General features: G+C 35.4%; 1 long non-coding RNA gene across 1 annotated transcript in view; it reads right to left on the minus strand.

Annotated features, from left to right (window-relative positions):
* The window catches only part of LOC113601272 (uncharacterized), a 100,535-nt gene that overhangs the window by 64,441 nt on the left and 13,739 nt on the right, over window positions 1-22,355 (minus strand). Inside the window, exons 4-5 of the long non-coding RNA XR_008299328.1 lie at window positions 7,268-7,329; window positions 436-565 (exon numbers count right to left, since the gene is read on the minus strand). This is a non-coding gene — a long non-coding RNA (uncharacterized LOC113601272). The remainder of the gene's footprint in view (window positions 1-435; window positions 566-7,267; window positions 7,330-22,355) is intronic.

Here is a 22,355-nt window from a genome sequence, read left to right on the forward strand (position 1 = left end):
ATTCTCTGTCCCTCTCTCTGCCCCTTCCCCACTTTCACACATGCTTATGTACTAAATAAATAAATAAATAAATATTCCAGTTTGCAGCTGTATAATTCAGAATCTAGAGTCTCCATGTTAAGTGATCATAACTGAATTTCAAGAAGGAAGTAAGAATTAGGAAACGGGAACTTTTTTCAACACGGTTTTAAATCTTGCTCGAAGTAATATTAATTTAGTGGAGTCAGACTTTATTAAAATGTGCTATCCAAAAATATTTATCATTATGTTACATTGCTTTCCTGTGTTGGACACGGATGATCACCCAGCATCCTCTCTTCCTTTCTCCTCTTTCCTCAATTATCCCAGTTTAATTCACGTATTCACAGAGAAATCCTCTCTGTGTGTGTGTCACATACACGCACACATGACAAGAACAAAACACATAGCAGTTACCTCACAATCATAAAGAAAATCAACCTGTGTGTAAAGCTGATGTTGTAGGCAGCAGAGTGGAGAAGCTCAAAGAACTTGGATCCTTGATGAGAAGACTGAGCTGTTGAAGCAATCCACCTCGATGCCATCCCTGACAAAAAATAAATTTTCTTATTTTAAACCAGCTTAAGCCAATTTTTCAATCACTTGCTCCACAAAGCATCCTAACCGATTTATATTCCTAAACAATGCTCTTCACTACTTACAAAAGCAATGAGCAATATGATTTCTAGAATAAACACAATTCAGAAAGACAAAATTTTAACCCAAAATTGTCAAACTTACATGGAACAGTTTCATCTATATTCTGAGTGAATTTGGATAAGACTAAAATGATACAACTTAAGTTTTAGGTGATCAAGTCAAAATATTGCAATTTTGCAAAGCATTTGATTTTAATAAGAATTCACTAGAATCTGTATAATTTCTGATCTAACCATGTATCAATGTGACCCTGTGAAATTCAGTTGAGTACAGAAACACAGCCGTTAAATCAAACACACATACCTATTTGTCCAGCACCAAAAAATTGTTTTCCTGCTAAGATATGTCTACCAATGTATTTTTTTAATGCGTTTTTTGGTTTTGGTTTTTGTTTTTTCATGTGACTTATCTTTCCACAAAAAGAATCCCGGAAGCTTATCTATTTTCACAGGCTGGAAGTGCTGCATTATTTAAACGGAACTACAAATGTTCTCACTTTGCAACAGGAATTGTTCTTAAAGGGTCTTATAATAGTTAGATTCTATTGCAAACAAGCATTTATTTCCCTGACTAAAGGAAGGAACTATTGCACACTATCTGACTGGGATTTTTTCTCAGCCTTCTTTCTTTTCTGTGACTACTATTCGTGACTTATTTACAATTTATGCTTTCTATCACAAGATACATCATTATAATTGTCAGTCCCATTTAAGGTTTTGAAAGAGAGTGAAAGAGATAGATGTTTGAGACCTCTGAATAAGAAGTGAAGTAATATTAACATGGGATTGATTGAATGTCGGCTGCTTGACTAAAACAGATGATCGATGATTTCTAGGGGGAACACACTCTGGGCTGAGATGATGTTAACATAACTAAATAAGGCCTCCTAAAGAATAAAAAGAGACATATATGGGCTACTTACAACTTCACAGAGAACATAGTTCTCAGTTCAGCAATTCATCAGAAATTGGTTCCCTACCTATTAAAAGCAAGAGACAAAAAAAAAAAGCATTGATATATCCTAGCATCCTATATATGCTAGCAAATCATATAACCCAATGATGGTCTCATATTAAAACAAAAGAAAAAGTTGATAGTACAGCTTCTTAGTTTTACAAAGGATAAAAAAACAGAAATTGTAAATGTGGATAAAGGAGAAAACGATGCACTTTTTTGAACACATGGAAAGGTCACATGTGTTCCCTGTAAATAAATAAATGATGTAATGCATTTCACATGATTTAGTAATTCTTTCAGAAATTATCATGACAAAAAACCAATATTACAGTTGGTTAAGAGCATAAAACCAGAATACTGGGGTTTAAATCTTGGCCCTACCACTTATGATTGTGTGCCTTTAGACAAATTAATGAACATCTCTGATCCTCAATTTCCTCACCTGCAAGATGGGGATAATGATAATAATTGTAAAGACCTTATAGGGTTGTTAAAAGGATTAAAGAGCAAATATAGGTAATTATTTAGAGCAGTACATGTATTAAAAATGTAAACTATTATTAGCAATTCATACACATGAAAGTTGTCAATTCATTCTATACATGTAAGACACGTTAACTAAAAGCATACTTTTCTGTTTTTCTATTTCAAATTTTAATGGTCATACAAATACATGACACGTGATTCTATTAGATAGTCTTATTGACAGAAAAATTTAAACCTGCAGTCTGTTTTCTTATGTAAATATTGATTTCGTCCAGTATATATTTTTAAATAATGAATATACTGGTTGTATTCACAAAGTATAAACACCTCAGATATCTTAAACATTTTCTTTTAAATATATTCATTACATTTAACATATTCCAACCACTTATTTGGCACCTTATCAAAGATAAAAATAAATGTTATTTAACATATTTACATTTAACATATTCCAACCACTAGTTGAAAAATATTTTAAACTAGTATACTGAGTATTTTATTTTCCCTTAGTTTACATTATTTTAAAAAAACAACTATTTCTCTTTGACCTAAGTAAACAAAGAATTCATACATTTTAATCGCATTGCTCCCAAACTAATCTGCTCCCAAAATAATATGTATTGAAGACACCATGGTATTTCCATATAGCATGTGTTTCTCCACATACATAAGTCAAACATAATGACTTATGTATATTATGATGTTCATAAACATCAAATATTTATTACATACTAGCCAGATTGAGGGCATCACTTGGACTCCAGGTAATTTGCCAAAGAACTTTAGAACTGAAAGGACCTCAGAATATGTTGGACAGCACCCTCTTTTCACTGATGAAGAAACTGATTCCCATAAAATGACTCAAGAACAGAGAGAAGCCAAAGGCCACTGGCTTTGGGCAGGCAGAAATTTCAGATTCCTGTTCACTACATTCCACTGTTTAATATTTGCAGGGTCCCTGTCCTCAGGTTATGGCCAAGTTACTAAAAAACTTGCTTTTCTGTAGAACAGCAAGTGGATTTGATTCGAAAGGCATTGTTATTGAGACCTACAGAAGGTCCTGTCTTCAATTCTACTAAAGATACAATGCTATTAATAGACCAGAAAAAAAAAATTGGTGATATCCATAGTTCTATCTAAAGTTTGTGATAGAATCATTATGTTATCCTGATTAAAGAAATTGCTCTCCTTTGGTCAATCTGCCCCAGCTATTATCTGAGAACATGTAATCAAAAAGTGCTGGATAACATGTTCTAACAAGAAAAGATGTAGTTGTGCGTTATTAGAAGATGGTGGCTGAAAAAAAACAGTCAGAAAAAAATAAACTGCAATAAGATATTCTTGAATCCTCACGTATTTCTTGGAAGACTCACAATTTTAATCTTTTGGTCAATCAGAATATTTGTATTATCTATCTTCATTTTACTTCACATACAGTGACAATTAGAGAACAATCTTTTCTGAAGAGTAAAGAAAAGGGTTCAGCATCTACCTAATCAATCTTTTCTGTATAAAGACCAAACTGTAGAATTCGGTAGGAAATTTCACTTATTTTTCAACTGCTATTTTTAAGCTGAGCATTCTGATTAATTGCCTTAATATCCAATTATCTTTGTTAATATAAATTCAACCACAGAAAGGCCAATAATTAAAGAACACTTAAAATGGGGAGAATTTCCATACTTCCTTGACTCCAACTTGACAAAATGGTTTTTTGCTATTTTTAAGACCCATTTATATCTCTGTAATTATTCAAAGTAATATGCACACTTATATACAAATTTGGCAGAATATGAATGTTTCAATAATTTTAATATGCACAACTCTTTTGTTACTCTCCTCCTTCTTTGCCATACTAGACATACTGCCCCTTTCTTCATGGAATGTTTTAAACATTATGCCTTTGGTTCAAGGAAAAATAGGTGATATAGTTGTTGGTAATGATTCAGATTCTAGTTTTAATGGTAATCAATGTCAAATATGAAAAAATATAGGGAAAGTAGAGCTTACGCGAGGAAGTGGATTGGAGATTCCTCTAAATGTGAAATAGGAGAAGTCTGGGGATCCAGAGCAGGGAGGAGACTCACCTGTTAACCCTGGAAAAAATCTTGAGAGGGAGAGTAAGAGACCCAAGAGAGGAATGGCTATGTGGTCCATCTAAGAAGTTTGTACCAAAGGCACAAATCAGTCAACTGAACTGATGCTAGATTGACCAATGTTCTGTGACCTAAGCAAAATATAGAAGTAGCAAATAGCTGATAGACCAGCTATTTGCCAGACTATCCATTCTTAATGGTAATCAGTACTAATGGATGAATAATAATTGTAATTCCCTTCCTACCTCCAAACCATAGCACAATCCTTATTGAAGCTTGAGATGGAAAACCTTTGTTTCACCATCCACTGGGTGGTCAGGCTGTGCTTGATAGAGTATAACACGAGTGCAGCCAAGCTTAAAAGGCAAATAAATGACACCCAGGGAAGACACTAGTGCAATATTAAAGGTTGCTGAGAACAGATAATACACACACCAGTCCAAGTGGTACCGTATTTATTTGTAGCAAGAAAAGGAAGAAAGTGCACACAAATTCCAATCCTTTGCAATGCACTAGCTCCCCTCGGCCAACAAATCTATTCCATAGCTATCACAGGCAGCGTGACTGCACGCATCCCAATTTTTGCTGCAGTATAAGGACCCCAATCTTTCCCCTAGAGGATATGAAATACAGAAAATTCGAGGTGTGCCTGAGGGTCATTGAAGCGTGTCTTTCAGCAGAACAAAGGAGTGCATTGAGTTTGACACAGGGAAAGATATTCCCACACAAAGTCCAGCAAGGTAGTGTGGGTTCCCTATCTCTTGGTAAGGGATGTACTCCAGGCCAGAGGCCCATTCTTCTGGGCCAAGCTGGGACTGAAAGACTGCATGCAAGAGACTGTCTTTCTTAACAAGTTTCAACAAGTATAGCTAGATCATGACATCATCAATTTAAGTGCTTTTTAAATAAATACACATGACGTCTCCTGCTGAAAATAAACCTTCTGAACACACATTCAGAGACAGCTAACAACACCAACAACAAAATGGTTCCCTCCTCCGTCTTCTGTATTTGCTCTTACTCCTTTTTCTCTATCACCACGGTTTCCCCAGTTACAATTTAAAAAGCCATCCTAGTCTCCTACGCTTCATCAATCTTCTATCCAGTGTTTGTTCAACGTACATGGCTAAACTCTATTACAATGTGATGACCACTGAGCTCAAGCCCTTCACTGGGTGAGCTTGAGCCCCCACTTCAGGTAGGCCCCGCTCTCTCTCTCTTTCCCTCTCTCTCTCTCTCTGCCCCTCATGGGATTCTCTCTCTCTCCCTCTCTCTCTGCCCCTCGCTCACTTGAACTCCCTATCTCTCAAAATAAGTAATAATGATAAAAAATAAATAAAACACTGATTAGCTTTAAACAAATAAATATAAATATACTGTGATGACCATCTACCTGTATCTTACTTTTCTCATCATCCTTAACATCCTCACTTCTTCTCATTACTTCTACTTCTCACTACTTCTAGTCACTTCCTCTCACTAAATTCTCATTACTTCTTGACATCTTACAGTCTGCTTCAGTGGATAAGTGGATACTGAAAAACAATAACTAAAAATTACAAGTTAAAAAAAACAAAAAAACAAAAAAAAATTACAAGTTTCCCCCACTCTCTGAAAGTAGAGTGCTCCTATGAAACCTGTCATAAGCTGAAATGGCATAAAACGAAGAAGCAGTCACCATTGCATAAAAGTGAAAATTCTCTCTGGCTTTCTTTTGGGTTAGTGAAAGCAGATATTAATGTAGGTCTTTCACAGACGCGAACTCTAGGAAAGCAAGGGAAACCTGTACTTGTGTTTGTGCAAAAATTCCATTGATTATGTATGTCCCCATATTCTAATAATGTTTTACTTAATATCAGTGACTCTTTTGGATCGTCTCTTTTTCTTATTCTTTCTTCTTCATCCTGTTCTAATTTTCTAACTTTCCAAACGTACCCACACACACAGAGCTGTGTACCTACCCAAACATACGTGCACACAAACACATACATACACAAACACACAGAACTGGTTCATCCACTCTGACTTAGTGATTTACAACGACTATTTTTATGCACAAAAAAATAAGACTATTATAAATAATAATAGTGTCTTTAAATACATGATATAGGTTCACCATTTTACATAATTATATAGCCAGACAGGACAGATTGCTTAGTTGACTAAATTCAGAAAATAAATGGTTAAAATGCTGGTAGTTTAAAAATAGTTGTTTGCTATTTTATTGTGGGCTATTATAATTATTTGGAGAAACTACTCAAGCTGGTGGCAGTTACTAGTTATCAATAATTAATCCCCTCTGGGCTCTAAGGGATTAACCACTTCTTAACTTCCTCTTAACGGTTTATCTTGAGCTCTTTCGTTCTACATTTCCTTCACACACATGAGTCCTCTTTCTATCAAAGAGCAATATTAATCATACAAGAATAGAAAATATTCTCATTAAAGCCCTGAAGCTCATTAGGGAAGTTTAAGTTATTCTAACACTTCCCTGATATTGTTGGATCCATGTAGTGAAGAGTGCGGACTCTCCTGCCAGTTAATTGTCTTACATGAGCTGACCTAAAGACTGAAATGCATTTTCTGTGCTGAGTAGAAGATGGAGAGTTGTAGCTATTTTTACTAAAACAACTAATTAAAATTTTCTCTGCCAAAACACTATTTTTCCTTTAGTGCTATTACATTAGCACATGCTTGTAAGCATATTATAGATATGCTTCATTTTATACAACTGATGCATTTCTGAAAAGTCAAGGATATTTGGTACCTGTCTGAGGTGCAGAGAAGATTTCAGGCTAAAGGAAGCCTATGCAAAATAATTTGTTAAATAAAATATTCTGAGCTATACAGCTATCCTCAATGGATAAATTTTCTTCTAAAGTCATTGTGGGACACAAAAATAATATTCTGTAGAGCCTTGGCAAGACAAAGACTGCATTGTAAAAAAAAGGTAAGGAAAAAGGCAAAGAGTCAAAAGAAATACGACAGATTTGGCAATGTATGAATGCGGGCAGTGAAAGGAGAAAGTCTCACCTTCAGAATCAACTCACCTAACACTGATTGTCAAGGAATTTCAGAAGTCATCTGAAGTAATAGTGAACAATTAGGGAAGCTGTTTAAGAAAGAGAAAAAAGACGCTTATGTAGTCTACCCAAGTGGAAAGTATACCCATAAAAGATTCCCTCTCTCACTGAGTCAATGCAGTAGAAAAGGCATTCATGAAATTAACTAAAGTGAATATCAATTTTAAAGTTCTAAGTCTTTCAAACTAAAGAATAAATAGCATGATAAATGTGAACTTTTTTTAAGTTGCAGGGCAACCACTGGATTAAACACGCTAAACAAGTATAAATTTCCTCAAGCCTTTACTCCTCAGAATATAAGTATTTTAGAATATATAGTAAATCTTCAACAGAAAGGGTTTTTTCCAAATTTAAGTCACAGAAATTTCTGCTGAAAGGTTTTCTGGGATTAAAGATTAGAGCACCATAAATTACCATAAAGTTGTACTAAGATACAAATAAAAATTATATTAAAAATGACATTAGCAAAGTTCTGGTTGGTGTGCCAACCAAAAAGAAAAAAGAACAATTAGCTTTACTAATGCTAAAGCATTAAAAATTTAAAGCATTAAAAAATGTATGGATAGTGTCTTCTTCCTGACTGGCCTTGGTGCATTCTGTGTCAGCTGCTGATGACAAGATATCTTCAGGAAAGGCCAAAATTGGGCATCCTGCCTCCAACTTCAAAGCCATGGCTGTTATGCCAGATGGCCAGTTTAAAGACATCAGGGAAGGGGCGCCTGGGTGGCGCAGTCGGTTAAGCGTCCGACTTCAGCCAGGTCACGATCTCGCGGTCCGTGAGTTCGAGCCCCGCGTCGGGCTCTGGGCTGATGGCTCAGAGCCTGGAGCCTGGTTCCGATTCTGTGTCTCCCTCTCTCTCTGCCCCTCCCCCGTTCATGCTCTGTCTCTCTCTGTCCCAAAAATAAATAAACGTTGAAAAAAATTTAAAAAAAAACTTTAAAGACATCAGGGGAGGCACCTCAGTGGCTCAGTGGGTTAAGCATCCGGTTCCTGATTTCGGCTCAGGTCATGATCTCACCGTTCCAGGTTCTAGAGATCGAGTACCGCTGACAGCACAGAGGCTGCTTGGGATTTTCTCTCTGTCTCTCTCCCAGCTCCTTCCCTACTCACACTCTTTCTCTATCAAAATAAATAAACTTAGAAAAAGACATCAGCCTATCTGACTACAAAGGAAAATACGTTGTGTTCTTTTACACTCTTGGCTTCACCTTTGTGTGTCCTGCAGAGATCATTGCTTTCAGTTACAGGGCAGGAGAATTTAAGAAACTCAGCTGCTAAATGATTGGTGCATCTGTGGCTCTCATTTCTATTGCTTGGCGTGGATCATCACACCCAAGAAACAAAGAGAACTGGGACCCAAGAACATTCCCTTGGTATCAGAAGCCAAGCATGCCAGTGTCCAGGACAATGGAATCTTTTTTTTTTTTTTTTTTTTTTTTTTTGCTTTTCTTTTCATGTTTTTATTTAGATTCTAGTTTGTTAGCATACACGGTAAGATTGGTTTAAGGTGAAGAATCTAGTTTAATTTAGTAAAATTGGTTTCAGGTGAAGAATTTACTGGATCATTACTTACATACAACACCCAGTGCTCATCACAAGTGCCTTCCATTTAGCCCATCCCCTGCCAGTACTTGTTCTCTATAGTTAAGAGTCTCTATGGTTTGCTTCCCTCTCTTTTTTTTTTTCCCTTCCCTTATGTTCATCTGTTTTGTTTGTTAAATTCCACATATGAGTGAAATCATATGGTATTTGTCTTTCTCTGACTCTTATTTCACTTAGCATAATACATTCTAGCTCCATCCACATCGTTGCGAATTCCAAAGTTTCATTTTTTTAATGACCGAGTAATATTCCATTGTGTGTATGTGTATATATACATATATACATATACATATATATACATGTACATATACATATATATACATATATATCCCCTCTTATTTATCCATTCATTGGTCAATGGACATTTGGGATCTTTCTGTAGTTTGGCTATTCTTGATAATGCCGCTATAAACCCTGGGGTGCATGTGCCCTTTCAAATCTGTAATTGTATCCCTTAGGTAAATACCTAGTAATGCAATTGCTGATTTGTAGGGAGGCTCTATTTTTAATGTTTTGAGGCACCTCCATACTGTTTCTCAGAATGGCTGCACAGTTTTGCATTCCCACCAAATCATAAGACGGTTCCTCTTTTCCCACATCCTTGTCGACATCTCATTTTGTGTGTTGTTAATTTTAGCCATTCTGACAGGTGTGAGGTGGAATCTCATTGCAGTTTTGATTTGTTTTTCCCTGATGATGAGTAATATTGAGCATCTTTTCCTGTGTCTGTTGGCCATCTGAATGTCTTCTTTGGAAAAACATCTATTCGTGTCTTCTGCCCATTTCTTAACTGGATTGTTTGGCTGGTGCCTGTTGGGTTTGATAACTCCTTTATAGATTTGAATACTAACCCTTTTTCAGATATGTCATTTGCAAATACCTTCTCCATTCTGTAGGCTGCTTTTTGGTTTTGTTGTTTCCTTAGCTGTGCTACATTTTCTTTATCCATTTATCCATCAGTGGATATTTAGGTTGATTCTATGTCTTGGCACTCATAAATAATGCTGCAAAGAACAGAGGGGTGCATATATCTTTTTGAATTAGTGTTTCATTTTCTTTGGACACACACCAGAAGGGGAATTGCTGGATGGTATGGAATTTCTATTTTCAATTTTTCGAGAAACTTCCATACTGTTGTCATAGTAGCTACATGAATTTACATGCCTACCAACAGTGCACAAGGGTTCTCTTTTTTTCCACATCCTTGCCAAAACCTGCCATTATCTTCTTAGTAATAGCCATTCTGACAAGTATGAGGTGATATCTCATTGTGCTTTTGTTTTGCATTTCTCTGATATTCATCAGATATCAGATGATGCTTAGTTCCTTTGCATCTGTCTGTTGGCCATTTGTATGTCTTCTTTGGAAAAATGTCTGTTCATGTCTTCTGTCCATTTCTTCTGTGCAGAAGCTTTTTATCTTGATGAAGTCCCAACAGTTCATTTTGCTTCTGTTTCCCTTGCCTCCGGAAATGTGTCTAGTAAGAAGTTACTGCAGTTAAGGTCAAAGAGGTTGCTTCCTGTGTTCTTTCCTAGGATTTTGATGGTTTCCTGTCTCATAATTAGGTCTCTCATTCATTTTGAATTTATTTTTGTGTATGGTGTAAGAAAGTGGTTGAGTTTCATTCTTCTGTATGTTGTCACCCAGTTTTCCCAACACCATTTGTTGAAGAGACTATCTTTTTTTTCTACTGGATATTCTTTCCTGCTTTGTTGAAGATTAGTTGACCATATAGTTGTGAGTCCATTTCTGGATTTTCTATTCTGTTCCATTGATCTATGTGTCTATTTTTGTGCCAGTACCATACTGTCTCGATGACTATAACTTTGTAATATAATTGAAGTCCAGAATCATGATGCCTCCAGCTTTGCTTTGCTTTTTCAGGATTGCTTTGGCTATTCAGGGTCATTTGTGGCTCCATACAAATTTTAGGATGTGTAGCTCTGTCAAAACTGCTGGTGGTATTTTTATAGGGAATGCATTAAATGTGTAGGCTGCTTTGGGTAGTATAGACATTTTAACAATATTTTTCCATCCAATCCATGAGCATGGAATGTTTTTCCATTTCTTTATGTTCTCTTCAGTTTCTTTCATAAGTGTTCTATAGTTTTCAGAGTACACATCTTTTACCTCTTTGGTAAGGTTTATTTTTAGGTATCTTATTATTTGTGATCCAATTGTAAATGGGATTGATTCCTTGACTTCTTTTTCTGTTGCTTCATTATTGGTGTATAGAAATGCAACAGATTTCTTTACATTGATTTTATATCCTGTGACTTTGCCGAATTCATGTATTAGTTCTAGCAATTTTGTGGTAGAGACTTTTGAGTTTTCAACCTACCATATCATGTCATCTGCAAATAGTGAAAGTTTGACTTCTTCCTTGCTGACTTGGATGTCTTTTATTTCTTTTTTGTTGTCTGATTGCTGAGGCTAGGACTTCCAGTACTATGTTATATAACAATGTGAGAATGGACATTCCTATCTTGTTCCTGACCCTAGAGGCAAAGTTCTGTTTTTCCCCACTGAGGGTGATACTGGCTGTGGGTCTTTTGTATATGGCCTTTAGGACTATGGAATGTTAAAGCTGATGAATGTAACTTGTTCAGGGCCTCTCTATCATTGATGATAAAGGCATCCCTTGGCAAATCACTGTGAATGACTTCCTTCTGGAACACTCTATGGATAAGATTCTGAGACTAATTCAGGCCTTCAAGTTTACTGACACGCATGGGGAATTGTGCCCAAGGTTGCAAGACTGGCAGTGATATCATCAAGCCTGATGTCCAGAAGAGCAAAGAATATTTCTCCAAGCAGAAGTGAGTGCTGGGCCATTTTAGAGCCAGGCTGCAGTGGGTAACCATGAAGACAAGATTTCATTTGTACAATTGTCATGCTTAAAACATAAGACTTTAGGTTCAGTGCGGATGTGGTGTGGAACAGAACAGGCCTTTCCTGCAGGGGTTGGGAAGGCCGCCCTTTCTTCCTCTAGAGAGAGTGGCCTGAGCTGTGCTATGGGGCAGGACAACTGATGTGTATAGTAGTGGGGCATCACTTTAGATTATTTGTTGTTTCTATTAAACTCGAACTGAGGGGAAAAAAGAAATATATAGACAAATGAATTCTATATGGCTATTTGACATCCTTCAGATTAAAATTTGGATGAATGTATATAGTCACAAGCTTCTGTAGGATTGAGCATGAAAAAGAAACAATAGAAAAGGTCTACATCCCAAGTATCTTTGTAGCTTCCTTAGCATATTCAAAATATCAGATACTTTGGACAGTGTTCTTTACTATTTATATACATTGCTGCTTCATACAACATAGAAATTCCTATATCATAGTACGTGAACTACATTATAAAAGCTTCAAACTTTGCAATTACCACCTACAGACAGGATCCTATTTTAATAAACATATATAACCAATATGAATTGTGGTCTTAGGCCAGATTTTTTCCTTAAAACTCAGATTTTGATGTAAACACCTGAGTGGGTGATGAACAATGGAAATTTGAGGAGAAAGGATGAGGAGCTGATGAGTTCAGTTTTACCACATGGTACATTTAGGTGAAGATTTTCAGTAAGCAACTGAACTTGCATGTCTGACGTTCAAAAATAAGTTGAACTAAAGGTAAAGATTTGGGATTAACAAATGATAGAAACTGAAGCCAACAAAGTAGTGAAGATCATTCAGATGGACAATATGTAGTAATATGAGAAAACATCTAAGGGGAAAAAAACACCTTAAAGAAAAAAAACTCACGGGGTGCCTGAATGGCTTAGTTGGTTGAGTGTCCGACTTCAGCTCAGGTCATGATCTCATGGCTTGTGAGTTCCAGCCCTGTGGCAGGCTCTGTACTGAGCTGGGAGCCTGGAACCTGCTTTGGATTCAGAGTCTCCCTCTCTCTCTCTCTCTTGTGCTCTCTACTTGTGCTCTCTCTTTCTTTCTCTCTCTCTCAAAAATAAATAAACTTTAAAATAATTTTTTTAGAAATTCATTATTTAATGCTTAGCCAGACAAAAACAAGAATTCCTTATAGAATGACAATTTAACAAAGACTATTTTATATGAAAGTGCATCACATTATTGCCTTTCATCTTGAGTTTATTTTCTCAGTACTTGCAAATCACACACACACACACACACACACACACACAAATGCAGATTTCATAATTGTGGTTATGGTGCTATAATACCATAATAGAAAAAAATGTTTATGAAATATTTACTCTGTGCCAGACACTGTGCTAAGTGTTTTATATACATTAAATCACTTAATCTTCATAATAGTCTGTTCTAGTTATTTGTTGCCATTAATAAACTAAACCTAAACTTGGTGTTTTAAAAGAGCCATTTATTATATTTCATGATGAATGAAATCCGTTTAAAAAATCATATACGGTTAGAATTGGTGATACTGTTACTCCACAATGAGTCAGCTGATGTCACTATATGCTATTCAGCTGGTGGATGGGTTGTTCAGAAGAGTCCCAGAGGTTTAACACACATGTCAGGTGCCTTGGCTGGAATGGCTGGAAAGCTGAGTTCAGCTAGTATTGGTAACCCAAGCACCTACATGTGGTGTCTCCAGCAGGGTAGTCAAAATTTTTATATGATTGGCTAAGGACTCTGAGAGACAGTTTTTCAAGAGCAAGAATTCAAAAAGGGATGAGCAAACACTGCAGAGCTTCAGATCTCACTCCAAAAGTCCCAGAATCCCACTCCCATTGCAATCGATTCATTAAGGGCATCACAAAGGCCAACTTAGACTCAAAGAGATGAAAATTGAACATCACCCTCAAAGAGAAGGGTAGCAAAGTATTTATAGACATCTTTAATCTATCACAGAGCTCTATACGATAAATATGATTATCATTCCCTTTCATAGATGACAAAACTGAGTCCTCTGTGGTTGATAAATTGCCAGGATCCCATTGTTGGTAAGTAGTTAAACCAGTAATTAAAACATGGCAGTCCTAACTCCAGTGCCTTAGCCCTTAGCTGCTGTTCTAGAAATGGTTGATTATGTATCACATTTGAGGAGCTATTTTGGCTGTCAATCAGTAGATCTAACATAAATAGTAACACTGTAAAATCTTTGGTAATTTGAAAGGTGCTAAGTAAATTTTTAAAATATGTTTACATAGAGAGCGTTCATAGATGTAGCAGAGGATACAAAATGTACCAACCTATAACCCATAAAAAGTTTACGTTTTAGTGGAGAGAATGAGGATAACAACCTTGGTACAAAGTTGTTACTACATATTGTGAAGTGATCCCTGTAGAATAGTTCAGAAGTACAGGCTATCCCTGTAGCCATTCAGAAGTAGCAAATAGGCTGATTTGCACTGATTCTTTATATAGAATATGCTCTCTGCCATGACTGTCCTTCCAATCCACTGTGCAGGTGCATGACCACCTTTAAGTTCAAACTTTAATGTCACATCCTCCTGAAGACAATCCTCAATCTTCAAACTCTGTGCAAACTCTCTGCCCTTTGAACCTCTATTATACATTGTTTACATTTATCTCAGGATACTCAGCTCACCCTACTTTATATTAGTTATGTTTGCACTTGTATAGGCTCTCCTCTGTTAACCAGACCATTTGTTCTACTCATCTTTGTCCCTTCTTTAGTACACTGAATTTTAAAAATGAATCAATAATTATTTGTGAATTATGTTAAATGTAAATCTAGTAAGGATGTATTGAATAGCCATTTAATATTTACAGATGTTTAGTATATGCCAGAAACTAGGTACAGAAAGGTTAATAAAACATGGCCAATGCCAAGGATGTAGAGAAAGGGAAACTCTTTTGCACTATTGGTGGGAATGCAAACTGGTACGGTCACTCTGGAAAACAGTATGGAGGTTCTTCAAAAAGTTAAAAATAGAATTACCCAATTACCCAACAATTGCACTACTGGGCATTTACTGAAGGATACAAACATACAGATTGAAAGGGGTACATGCAACCCAATATTTATGGCAGCATTATCAATAATAGCCTAATTGTGGAAAGAGTCCAAATGTCCATCAACTGATGAATGGATAAATAAGTGGTACACACACACACACACACACATAACGGAATATTACTCAACCATCAAAAAATTAAATCCATATTTGCAGTCACATGGATGGAGCTAGAGTGTATTATGCTAAGCAAAATAAGTCAGTCCAAGAAAGACAAATACCATGTGATTTCACTCATATGTGGAATTAAGCAAAACAGATGAACATAGGAGAGGGGTAAAAAAAAGAGAGAGAGAGAGAAAGAGAGGGGGGAGGCAAACCCTAAGAGACTCCTAACTATAGAAAACAAACTGAGGGTTGATAGAGGGAGGTGGGTGGGGCATGGGGTAAATGGGTTATGAGCATTAAGGAGGGCACTTGTTGTGATGAGCACTGGGTGTTATATGTAAGTGATGAATCACTAAATTCTTCACCTGACACCAATTTTACCATATATGCTAACTAGAATTTAAATACAAACTTGAAATAAAAAAAAAAGAATTGTAAAAACAAACAAAGAACAAAACAGGGTCGATGCACTTACAAGAGTTGACTATGTAGTTATCTGTTAAATCTAAATCTAAAACTTAGAGTTCAAGGATTCACACAAGTACAGTTATTGAAAACCACAACAATGTCTTGAATTCAATTTAAACTGAGAGATTTACCTAACACAAATTTTAAACTTTTATTTTTTTACAATTTACAAAGGCCTAAACATTAAGATAATATTAAAACGGACAGTACATATTTTTTGTTCAATTAGGGGAAAAGCTCTTCCTCATCACCAAGCCATGTTATCTGCAATTTTTTTTAAAGCTCGGGGCTGAAAATAAATGCTAACATTGTACTAATATCTTTATAATATCAGCAATAGATCAATACCTTTATTAACAAAAGTATGTTACTTAAATCCTATTTCACCAATCCTTTGGATTTATCACCAATATATTTTATCATTAAGGTACTATATAAATTTAAAAATCTCTCCATCAAAACTTTTAGCATGATTAGTGAAAATGAAATCTTGGTGTTTTCAATTAACTATGATTTTGCAAATGAGGCTGTTTTTTTATTCTTTTTTCATTAAATCACCAATGGTAATTTTCTAACTTAAAAATGAATACCAAAAATTCAGGGAATGTTGCATACCTTTTGCACATAAAAAAATTCTTTCAGTGGACACGATCAACTCTAATTTATCCTCTTTAAATCAGTTAGAATTGAAAGTGACCCTCCATGAAGAACAGTTCCACAAATCAACCTCATCTTTCAAGCAAAAAAATATTTTTGTGTCCATTTCCCTCATCAGTGGACCTGCTCACCACTACTTCAAGCAACTTGCTTGCTCCTATCAAAATGAAACCTCAAGAAACTCAAGAACAAATTCAGCCAAATAGAATATAATGATTATAAAGTTTAAAGAGTCAGTTTCCAAGAGGTAGTTGAGTTTCAGAAAGGCAAACCCTTACACCAAAACAAATAATCTGTAATTGAGAAATTGAGGCATATGCTAGTAAGTAGGGATGATAATATGTGATAAGGAACTTCTTGGGTCTTGTTACACACACAGAAATCATGTTACATCAACAATATATTTGGTCAGAATATAAAACTAGAGAATAATTACTACCCTACACAAATGGACACCATTCTCTTTTCTTTCTAACTGTAAGGTATCTAATATTCAATCCCAGTTGAAGAATGAGTTATTAACCATAAAGAAAGCCTTTACAGTAAACCTCCCCTTAAAGGTTACCTGTACTCTAGATCATCTTAAAAGAGGACACATTAGAAAATATCTACTAAGCAATGCTGAAATTAAGCACTGATTCAGGAAGAAAGGAGATTAAAACGTTTTGATCTGCTAAGAACTATGTTTTTCATTGCAGCATTGGTAGTAGAAGCTGGTTTTTTCCCCTCTCAATAAAAGGAACTAGGAACAAATTCACAAGACATAGGCAAATCACAATTTTTAATATTGCTTCCTATCCTTCTGAGATCAAATCAGTTTTTTAAAAAGAGTAGGGAGGATCTTATTCAAAGAAAGATTATAATTTCTCACCATTATAGTCACAGTGTAATACTGCACACAGTCTGCAGAAAAATAAAAGTCATTATTATTTCTCCAGTTTAAGGGTCCATACAGAAATTATACCAATTCTTACCCTTTTCAGAAAAAAAAAACTGTATATAATCAGGAAGCCTTACCATGATCAATAGAAATAGCACACACCATAAGGCAGTCTGTTAGTTTGTCTACCAAATGTATTTTCCCTTTATTCCTAGACACAAAACTAAATGGAATTTTCTAGCCTCCTTTTTATAATGAAGTCATGTGGCTGTTTTTCTCCATAGAAGATAATGTGATATATGCCTGTTATGGACCTGAGTCTTGGGACCATGACTATACACCCACCATGTTGTCCTTCTCCTTATTATCAGCTGGGATTTACAGAGACTTGGTCTCTGCCATGCAGAGGATGACAGCTCTAGGGGATGACAGGGCAACCAGTGGGGAAAGAACCTGTATCTCTGAATAACCTCATAGAGCAGAGTTGAACCACTCAGTTTGAACTTTTATGTAAAGGAGAAATCATCTCATCTCATTTAACTTACTGAAACATTGTTCTCTTTAGTATAGCATCCTACTCTAACCCTAACTAATAGAGACCAATATTTCCTATCCACAGAAGCTATTCAAGAATTACTAGCATGAGTACTTTTCCTCGTTATTTTTTTAAAGTAATCTCAACACCCAAATTGGGGCTCAAACTCATGACCTCAAGATCTTCTTCTTTTTTCTTTTAAATATTTATTTCTTTTTGAGAGAGAGAGAGAGAGAGAGAGAGAGAGAGAGAGCACAAGATGGGGAGGGGCAGAGACAGAGAGAGAAGGAGACACAGAATCCAAGCAAGTTCCAAGGCTCTGAGCTGTCAGCACAGAGCCCGACACGGGGCTCGAATTCACAAACTATGAGATCATGACCTAAGCCAAAGTCAGACATTTAACCAACTGAGCCACCCACGTGCCCTCCAATTATTCTTGATCAATATAAGCCTGACTAATTGAGAGTGGCAAGGCATTCATATATCTAAGTACAAGCAAAAAGGCAACCCCACCAATATAATCCAAATATAGTAATAATACCTAAATTCAGCTGTATATAACCATGTTTCATGATTTGACTTTATATAAAAACTTGGAACTTCTGCATTACTTTAGGGCACAGTCTGGAGACCAATAAAGAAAAGACATATTACAAAGTGATGTTTGATTTTTTTTTATCATTTAAATAATTTTCAACAACTGCTTGAAAAGTTAATAACCAGTTTAGGCTTCTGTTTTGTTTTAGGGTTTATTTGATATACAGGTAAATTATTTCCAACTTAATTTATTATATTTCAGGAAATCCGGAAAATATCACTTCCCAACTTCCCAAAGTATGCCTTCCTTACTCAAAAATGCCCGGATTTCCTTTAATAGAGTGAAATGTCTAATAAAGGGAAGATAAGATTTGAGATAATCTTCTGAGGAGAAGGTAAAACAAATTGAATTTACATCCAGGTATAAATGATTGACTTCAGACATTCTTCTAAAAATAGTTTTTATTGAGGTGTCTGGCTGGCTTGTTTGGTAAAATGAATGACTCTTGATCTCAGGCTTGTAAGCTCAAGCCCCATCTTGGGTGTAGAGATTACTTCAAAATAAAATCTTAAAAAAAATTAAAAAGAAAAATAAAAAAAAGAAAAATAGTTTTTACTGAAAGATAGGGTACATGAAAAGTAGAAAGGAAAGAGGTAAGTCTTCAGGTAAAAAGGTATAACTCATCTATTTTCAGTTCCATCTAGAATTGATTGACTCTACTGCAAATAAAGTGATAGTAAAAAGAAAAGAAATCAACAGACAGACCAAATAATCATCCATAGATGGCAGGGACACAGCATTGTTAACAGGAGATATGCTATATCCACAGGTATGAATCAGTTTTATGTGTCAGCAGTTAACCACCTATTGTGTTTTTTTCTATGATTCATATAAGGAAATCAGTCTCCTCCCTGAAATTCACCCCACTTTCTCACTGATAAAAGAAATCATTTTGTTAAATTGACAGTGATCTAGGATCCTTCACATCTCTAAGCCAGCTTCCTCATCTGTAAAATAACAAAATAATACTATGTTATAGACTCATTTTAAGGTTAAAGAAAATTATATCTGTGGAGTGCCAACACAATTCGTACCATTCAGCGGGAATTCAATAATTTTTTGTTTTCTGTTTTCACTCTTTCATTATTATATAAAATGTGAAGTTCCTCAGGTACTTCCTTTGCCTAAGCCAAATACCAGAATCCGGCAAAAAATATTACACAATTACTATGAATGTACTAACCTTACTTTGCCAACTTTTCATTATAATAACAGTTAACATGTGAAGAATGCTTATGATTTTATGCCACAATCTTCAAAAGGTTTTATAGGTGCGGAAACTAAAATTCAAATGGGTTAGGAAACTTCTGAAGGTTACACAGCTAATAATTTGAAAAGATGGCATTTTCACTTGGAAAATTGAGTTCTCAAGCCCATACCTTTAATCACTATGTTGTACTGCCTCTCACTTTTGTTTTCATAATACCTGCCTGGACATAACATCGCATAGTCTTATTTTCATATTTACTGTCTAACCGTTCTTGAAAATACCCACTGTGACCTGTCTCTTTATAAACACTCTATTGTACATGGCCTTCTTATAATTTTCATTTCATTTATATTATTGACCTTAATATGTTTTACAAATATTGCCATAGTTAATCTGAATCAAGTTTCTTTTAAGTATAATGAAAAAGAGATTTAGAAATTATTAAACATTAGAGCCCAAGGGAAATTTTATTTTTTTTAAGTTTTTTTAAATTTATTTATTTTGAGAGAGAGACAGAGAGAACGGGTGGGGGAGGGGCAGAGAGAGGGAGAGGGAGAATCCCTTCATGGAAAGCAGGCTCCATGCTTTCAGCACAGAGCCCAATGTAGGGTTTAAACCCACAAACCATGAGATCATGACCTGAGCCAAAACCAAGAGTCAGATGCTTAACCAACTGAGCCACCCAGGTGCCCCTGAAGGGAATTTTTAAAAAGCTAAGTCTTGCTTCTAGATTGTGTAGGACTTGTAACCATTCAGAACATATTAAATGGTGAGTGTTTAAATCTCTTAGTGGTTCTACCTAGCCCATTATCTTCCAAAATTAATTATTTAAATTACACTTTTTTATGGTCATCTCCAAATCTCCTGAATTTAAGTCAGTGTTTTTTTTCCAGAAAAATATTGTCTTAATGAACAGTGGCATTCCTTATCACATAGCAAATCAAACAAAAGTAGAAATAGACTAGACTTTAATTATAACCTATGACTCATCCTATTTTATTTTAGCATTTTAAAGATTATCACTCCATTATCCTCTGGCGTCCACTGTATTTTTTTAGAAAAAAAATAGCTAATACCCTTATCTTGCCTTTATTAGCTCCTTGCAAAGTAATACATCTTTTTTTTTTTTTTCTAGCTGCTTTTTCTTTTTATCTGTAGTGTTCAGAAGTTTTATCCTCATTTGCCAGTTTTGTTTGGTTTTGCATTTATCCTATTTGGACTCAGCATTTCTTGCTTTGATATTTTAATCAATGTTGGAAATTTCTGCTGCACCATCTCTTTATTACTTCCTTCCCATCTTCGCTCTGATCATTTGCCTTTAGATCAGATCTTCATTATCAATATGGACTCTTTCAACGGCTTTCTAAATTTGCTCCCTGCCTCTAGTCTTTAAATATACCTCCCTCACATAATCATACTACTTTCACAATTAAAACACTCAGTTCCCGTAAGATAATGTCTAAAGTCCTCAGTAAATGTATCTGTAAGGTCCTCATGATATGATGCCTAGCAATATTTCAGTCATGTGTCCTGCTGTTTAACACTTCAACCTTAAACAACCTGTGACTGTTTGTAGTTTCCTATAAACTCATACTAGGTCTCAGTGATACATCTCTATTTTTCAACTCCCCTGAGACTCTTCTAAAATAAAAACAAAAATCCATAAAAATAGAATTAATATGTAACCAAGAAGAAGGTAAGAGAAATATAAGCAAATGAGAGAGAGCAACAAATTGCTAGAGGCTGGAAAGTGCAGAATAGAAATTTAACTAAGTGCAATTGAAAGGTAAGGCCTAGAAAACAAAGTCTTTAAAACAGAAAAGTCAATTGCTAACTGAAAGCATAGGAGGCTTGCCTTTTTTTTAAACAAGAAAGAAAAGTCAATTTCTAACCAAAATTACAGTAGAGCAGAGGGAAGTAAAGTTGTGTAAAAAGTCATGATTCCAATGTGGAAAATATACATCTTTGGCATGATTTTAAGTAAGTGATAGTTAAGAAAAGAGAATCCATTTCATCAGAGCACAGTACATGACCCAGCATAGTCATAAAAACATAAATGTACACAGTCAATTAATGCAGAAAAAGTGAAAAACTTGTTTACTGTTTCCTATCAAGTCACAATGATAACAATCTTAACAAAATAAAAATAATAGGGTAGCTGATAAGTGGTGGAGAATGACAAAGGTAAAAAGATGGAGGAAACAGCAGAAGTGATAATATCATCTCTTAACAATGTGTTGGGTCATTATTTATGAACACAAAAGTAACCTGTAGAAGTAATAAAATGATAAGTAACTCTAAAAGACACCAAGGAGGTCTAATCATATAATTTAGTGATATGGAGAAATCACCAAAAGAAATGCAAGCAAAAATATTTAAAACAGCTTACCCCTAGGAAACCAATTAGCCACTGAATAGAAATGGTTCTGTTTCTTTGATTACAAGATCTTCTAAATCATTTTATTATTGTTACATGTTCTTGTGTTCCATTTATAATTTTTTTCTAAATGTTTTGAAGAGAGAGCTTAGGTGGCATTAGGCTTTCCAGAAAGCCTTCCCTCAATCTGAAGATCCAAGTGGCTTTCCTGTGTGTTTCCATAGTACCCAACACATACCTCCAATGTGGCACTAATTTTAACATACACCTATGACTATGTGTCCATCTTTTCCATTAGAATCTGAGTTCTTTTGGAGTAGGAATTAAATTTTATTCATCACTCTACCCTCATCACCTCATACATTATCTGGTACAGGGTAAGTCATAATTATATGTTCACTTAGTGAATAAACTATCAACTGTGTTGGGTAATCAATTTTTTTAAGGAGGCTCTATACCCAACATGGGACCTGAACACACAAACCCAAGTTCAAGACTCCCATGCTCTACTGACTGAGCCAGCTAGGTGCCCCATATTGGGTAATCTATATTAAAGTCAATATTTCAATTCATTTATGGGAATTAATATAGATACTCATGAGATATGTAATCCTTTCCTTACCTCACTGCATATTT

Source organism: Acinonyx jubatus, chromosome B3 (genome assembly GCF_027475565.1).
Source record: "Acinonyx jubatus isolate Ajub_Pintada_27869175 chromosome B3, VMU_Ajub_asm_v1.0, whole genome shotgun sequence".
Taxonomy (NCBI): domain Eukaryota; kingdom Metazoa; phylum Chordata; class Mammalia; order Carnivora; family Felidae; genus Acinonyx; species Acinonyx jubatus.